Source organism: Neopelma chrysocephalum, unplaced genomic scaffold, assembly GCF_003984885.1.
Source record: "Neopelma chrysocephalum unplaced genomic scaffold, ASM398488v2 Primary Assembly neopelma1_43, whole genome shotgun sequence".
In the NCBI taxonomy this organism is placed as follows: Eukaryota; Metazoa; Chordata; class Aves; order Passeriformes; family Pipridae; genus Neopelma; species Neopelma chrysocephalum.
In genome coordinates, this window is record NW_020897702.1 from 10,675,693 (window position 1) to 10,682,385 (window position 6,693).

General features: G+C 36.4%; 1 long non-coding RNA gene across 1 annotated transcript; it reads right to left on the minus strand.

Annotated features, from left to right (window-relative positions):
- Positions 1-442: 442 nt before the first annotated feature.
- Positions 443-6,351, minus strand: LOC113964904. Its single transcript, XR_003533336.1, has 4 exons — positions 6,312-6,351; positions 4,474-4,571; positions 1,557-1,648; positions 443-642 (listed from the first exon to the last, which is right to left on the minus strand). It is a non-coding gene; the product is annotated as an uncharacterized LOC113964904 (long non-coding RNA).
- Between the last annotated feature and the right edge of the window lie 342 nt (positions 6,352-6,693).

The following is a 6,693-nucleotide window of genomic DNA, read 5'->3' on the forward strand; positions in this document are numbered from 1 at the left end:
TTCAAGAATTATATGAATAATTTTTAATCCTTGGAATTTCAACAATAATAATGACAAAAAATACCTTCAGAAATAAACAGTAAAACTATTGATTTAAATCCTAAAGGATGTCTGTTATTCAGACCACTTACTTTCAAAACTCCATGGTAGAGATTAATTTTGTATAACTTTAGGACCTTGTACTGTAGATGTGTACTGGGGGTGGAGGGTATGTGTGGAGAAGGGGGAGTGGGAAGAGACAAACACTTTAGATATAGTTGAAAGAAACAGGTACTGTCATAGACAGCTGACCCATCCCTTGCCCTAGACTTATCAAAGCTCCAGCACCTGCAGGCTAGATGTAGCATTGCATGTCTGCAAGAGGCACTTCTGTAGTCTTCAATATACCAATTATTATCTTTATTTTTGAAAAAATGGATCTGCTGCTCCAAAAAAACCCCACCAAAACTTCCTGTCTTGGACTCTGCTTCCTCTCTTAACCATCTCCAACACAGTGGTAGCACAAGGAGGACTCTAAACCCAAACAAGAGGAGTCAGATCTGTCTCTACAACTGTAACCAGGTGTCATTGACAGCTTCTTCTCCATTTGCTTAAGTTGTGCTCTTGACAAGCTTGTTGACGTTGATCTGCTGGTCATCCTGGCTTGGTAAAAGAGATTATAAATTGTAAGAGCACTCTGCTTCTTAACCTTTGCTTTGCATAGGCTAAATAGACCGATATTTATGAGTGTGTCAATTTTCCAGAGTTCAAATAAGTGCCAATTATTTGACATCCTTCTGAACTTTTTCCAATTCAAAAAATAATATTTTTTGACACTCAGAAATCATGATATTCCAACAATATAATTGACACTAGTAATACTAATATCACCATCTAAGTCTTGCTATTTTTTTCTTGTTACAGCTGCAATTGGAACGTTTGTGGATGCTAAGCAAAATAAATTCCACAAAGCTACCATTTAATTTGATAACTTATTAGACTGCTGTTTGACTTATGTCAGGTTGTGGTGCTAACTGAAAATCAAAGGTTCCCCTACAAATAGTAAGGAAAAATAGGCATCTGCAGAGCCTGGAGGATTCATCTTACTATAAGACCTAGAACTTTCTGGAAATACCTATATGTGAGAGCTTGTATAACTAGCTCACATACTCAGAGGTGTAATTGTTTTTAATTAAAAGTAGATTAAATTAAGAAATGCTGAATATCAATAAAACATTAAATGATATCAGAATATGTTCAATGGTTGTGGAAATTATGCCCCACTTTGGTCTCCCCAAATCAGCACACTAACATTTAGCCCATTTCACTATCAAAAACATTTGGTAGCATTAGTCACAGCATAGCCTTCACAGTTTAGTTAAAAACAAATATGCATGTTTTACCTTTTACAGAAGCAATGTCAAAATACTATATTATTAAGACCTTTGCAAATGCTTATTATGATTACAGTATGAAAAATGGAGACTCAGCATCTGAGATCAATATTATCCAGGATGTAGGACTGTACTATATCTATCTGTTCTGGCAACAAATCCTACAATTGATTTTTTTAATACCTTTGGGGCTGGGGGTGGGCAGAATAGAAAATCCTCTCTTTCAACTTCAGCTCAAAATCGCTTGTTCTATGTCTCAAAGACCTTTTGCTGTCCTATAAATCAGTGGAATGAATGCTTCAATGACTGTGTGTAAATAAGCCTTACTCTGCTTATTTGCTGTGCAGCTGTCTAAAATAATACCCTAAAGGAATGACTTGGCCCATATTGTCTGTTTCAGAGGGCTATTTTTTCTAATCTTAAAATGAAGAGGGTTCACAAAATAGAGGTAAAATATTCAACATCAAGAACTAGGACATTTTTGAAATAGATATCTGTAACAGAACAAAAAAAAATTGAGGTTAGAACATTTCATCACAGGAAACATCTAGAAGAAATGTTGCAGGTTTGAGGAATATTTACATAGTCATTGATATAAATCAGAGATCATTATTAATTTAAATTTTTCTATCAAATAGCTATTACAAGAAAGTAAATTGTTACAGTATCAATGGTTTTGCTTAAACACATATAAAAGCTCAACCACATTCAAAATAACTATATATACTAATTTCTTCAGAAGGAAAAACTCCTGCCAATAGCAGGCCTTCTGAATATCAGAAGCCTCTTAGGTACCCTTTAAAATAACATTATTAAGGTACAACAGACTGTGGGTCATATGAAAGAGAATCAAATTGGGGCTAATCCTGGAAATCAAGTGTGATACTATTACTTGTTAAAAAAAAAACGTGAAAGAAATGACTGCCAAGGTACCTTGAAGAGTCTTCATACCAATATTCAAGAAGCAATTATGGAACAGAATTTTCCAGTACATGAAGGGCAGGTACTGGAAATAAAGCAGAACTTGCCATCAGGAGAAATCGTTCCCTTGATAATTCCTTTTATTTTCAAGCTCTCTGTGGTAGTTCCAGGAATTAATTTTACTGCTGTAAAAATTTTACTGCCTTTCCACTCAGAGTTAGTCAATATTTGTTTAGTATTTACAGTGCAAACACATGCTGAAAAAAATGAGGTGATGTTCTAATGAAGATTCTGCAAACTCAACTCTTAGTTAATAACTTTGCTTAAAATTAGAATGCTGTAATTTTTTTATTATTATTATTCCTAGAGACCTATTAGTACCTAACACTAATTGGTAATTTTGTGTTCAATATTTATAGTTTAGATTACATAACATTGACTTATTCTTTACTTTATAAAGAGCTAAAGTTGAAGCATTCAGCTCTTTCATAGACTGCCAGTAAAAGTGATTACAGATGTACTAATTATCCTTGCTTATGTAAACAATTGTGACATTGAATATGATTTAACAAGGACAAGTTTCAGAGCTGAGATTCTTCTAAATTCATTACTAAAATCTAAATGCTTCTGGTCTTTCTAATAAAAATAATATTGATTTTTCCCCAAATTTTCCCATCATATTTTTTAACATTTTACATGTATGAAAATTACAAACATGGTCTCTCACATTCGTAATCATTCTTTCCCTGATATCCAACAAAACACTATGTCAAACTTACAACAAAACAGGACTCCTCTGTACAATGGCAACCCCCTTTTGGCTATACCTCTACACTATTTATTGGAAAAAACACTTTGCAAGGTATGTAGTGTGAGATTTCAGTGAGTTTAGTAGAAATTAGAAAGAATGATAGTGATCTAAGAAAGCATGACCAGTGGAAAAAGGCTAAAAGAGTTGAGTTTGTTTGTCTTAGAGTAGACATAAAGGTATCTTCTAAACTATATAAAGGATTTGAAAACAAGACAGTGATCAGGTTTTCCCTGTGTCTGTGAGGGACAGCACAACTAGCAAACATCATAACGTGACAAAGGAGATTTGGGTTAAATATTAGGGAAAATGTTTGCACTATCCAGGATCATGACACACTATAATAGATGGTACCAAGGTACAGTAGAGCTTCTCAAGTAGGTAATTTTAAAGAAAAGTTCAGAGCAAAGTACTTCCAGATGGCCTATCCAAAGTCCAATCAAGTGATAGCCACAGTCAGAAGTGAACCATCTTTCAAGGGGTCTTTGCCATCCTGTATTTTTTATTTCCCAAATAATAGGCTAATTGAGCTGACAGAAATTCAGAGGAAACCAGGAGACCATAATACACAGAGGTGAATAGATGCTGGCCACATTTTGTTGCCGCATAAGGCATCCTTTTCAGACCTTATTCTGAGTCAGCACCTCAGGCACAAGTCAGCAAATGGAAAGAGTCATCTCTCACACATTTTTCTTTTGCTGACTCTTGGAGCTCGCCATGAGTCCTGGTGAATACTGTGCCAAAGCTGCTCTACTTGTTGAGTTGTGCACCCAGAATGGAAGGAAATGACACTTGGAGTGAAAGATCTCATGAAGTCTCTTGTCTTCCTCCACTTTTGTAAGTCAGTCATTATACTGAACAGGAAAAGGAACAAGTGCTCTGCAGATGTACACACTGTTCAGGTGCATTAATGCTGCTTCACTTAGTTTTCTCCAGTCATGGCTCTCCTAGACATAATCTTATTTTTAGAGCCCTCAGTTTATGAGATTGGATGCTAAAGAGCCATCCCACCCCTGCTTCATAGCTGTGTCCTAGAGAACTCAACGCCACCATTGCAGAGACACAACTGTATCATCAGGTGAAAAAATCTTTTTGAGCACTAGCTCTGGCACACAATAACAAGAACACCTGATTTTCCATCATAAAATTTTGTTCAAGTCTACTTTCCCACACAATAGCTCATAATCTATTATCATCTATGAGAAAAGGGAAATATGGAAGATAGATATAATATGGAATAGTACAGATCTGGAATATAAATTATTCAGATTTAGTCTGAAGTTTCTTAAATACTTATTTTTAAGTAAAACGTGGATCTAAAAAACTTGCTTTTTTGAGGTCCTCAGCTAAGAGACCTCTAAATCAGCTCACCTATGGCTAAAGACTCCATCTTACAACCAACAAGTCTGACCAGTCCTACTAAGCATTTTCTAGGACTCTCACTCAGATTCAGTGAATATCCACTGAATCTAAGACATCTCAAGCAGATATTTAAAATGATTAAAAGAATTTTAGCAAAACAGCATTTTCTCATGCAATGGCATTTTGATAAAAAATTCCCATCAAGTTGCAACAGTAGAAGTAAAATGCTCTTTGCCTCTGAAGTGTTTAATGGATCTATCTGTACCTATATAGACACATTTGCACCAGCACTGGCTCTAAGGTACAAGATTGTATTTTGTTTTGTTACAAAGGGTCCATTTAACCACTGCTGTAAAACTCATGGAAGGATTTCTACTGTTCCAATGTCTAGTTGAATTTTGTGTAGATGAAGGCTATGCTACCTTGACGGCAAATTATGGCACTTAAATCTATCTCATAAGGTATTTGTTCTACTATACTCTTTTAATGTTGTCTTACATTTGAATTTATTTTATTTTTACTTCTGACCGTTGTTCACCTGTTTAAAGGCATGAGGCTCATCTCACTGTGATGTAGGTGTTTAATTCACTTAATGTAATGTTCAAATCTACAAAAATAATTCTCAAAACTTCCAGGTGAGAAGAAGAACTGTGATTCCTCTGCAGCTTGAGAATTCCCAGTAGGGCTAAAAACAAGATTCAAAGACTGATTTTTTTTCTCTTTTACAGTAGTTTTATGAACAAAGGCAGAGCAGAAATTACTCAGCAAGATAGCATGTAGTTTAACAGACCTGGAACTACATAGCAAGGAACCTAAAGACCATCTGGGAAAGAGATTTGTTTTCTGGTCGCTGTTCTTCTGTCGTGATAGGTGATATTTGATAATCTTCCCTGAAATAATTTTTCTCAATGAAAGAACAACTACTTTTACATGACTGTTTCTATAGTTAACATCTTCTATCAGTATTACTCCGCTTTAATGGCACAGAAACTTCCTCAACAGAAGAAGAATTACTGGTGGGCCATTTTCACTGTATCTTGGATCCCACTGTGGAAAGGCCAAAACAGAGAACCATATGTCAGCTATACAGTGAAGGCAACTCAGCTGTCTTGTCCTTACTGGATAAGGTCACTAGCCACATATAGTTGCATAGATGTAAAGGTTTTCTTTAACAGTGGTAGTCCCAAACTACCTCATAACTTCACCTTCATTACAACCACAGCCATCGTTGTAAGTTCCGTCACACAGATGTTTGAAGTCATTTACCCATTCCCAAAGTTTTCTTGGCAAACAGATCTTTCCTTACTGTTACCAGACTACATTTCAGCTGGTTTTAAAGAGGTAATTCCTCACTGTTCTCTACCCTGCTTAGGAAGAGTAATTAGTGAGGGACCTGCTACCTCATCCCTTAGCTGTCTTAACACTGGCATGGTCAAGACCAAAGATTTACCTGAGTGTGCACAACTGCAGAGTCCACACCTTCCTTCTAAAATTGTCCTAAGCAATAATACTGCAATTCTTACTCATTTGCATTTCTCTTGTACTTCAAAATCTTGACCATGTACTGAACCCCATTTGGACAGGGTCTGTGCAAATGTAGAACAAAAGGCAATATTAGCACCAAAGGTTATCAACCATCCCAGAACTTAGAGAGTTATTGAGTTCTGTGAGATAAAGTTTGTTTTCCACTCTACAAGTCTCAGAGAGCATCATAATCAGATCCCAAGTCTGCAAGGGATCTAGGTCAATGAAAGCACTACTCCCCTTCCTCATCTCCAGTTCCCCAGAAGGACATACAGATCCAAAGGCTAGGAGAGCGTTTCAGAGTGTTCAGTCTGCGTACTGACCTGTTTATGCTTTTCACCTACCAGGGCACTGCAGTGGAGGAGAGTCTTGTGGGTGGGCCAGTCTCTCGTTCTTGACACAATCACACACAAATCCCTCATTATGACGTATCACCTAAGTTATTCTAAACTCAGCTGTAGCACTGCTACAGGTTCAGCCTCATTTTCTGCAGCCCTGATCCATCCCAAATCATGATGAAATTATTACAGTATAAGCAATTTGGCAACTTCTGGATATATTAAAGAAAAAAAATAGGTACAAGAAGAAGGATGTGCACTATATAAGGTATAGCTAGCCATGCAACAGATAAAGCTGCAACATCAAATCCTTTCCTGTCACTTTAGGTTTCCAGGCAGGGATTAACCTGAGTCCTGTGTCAGACAA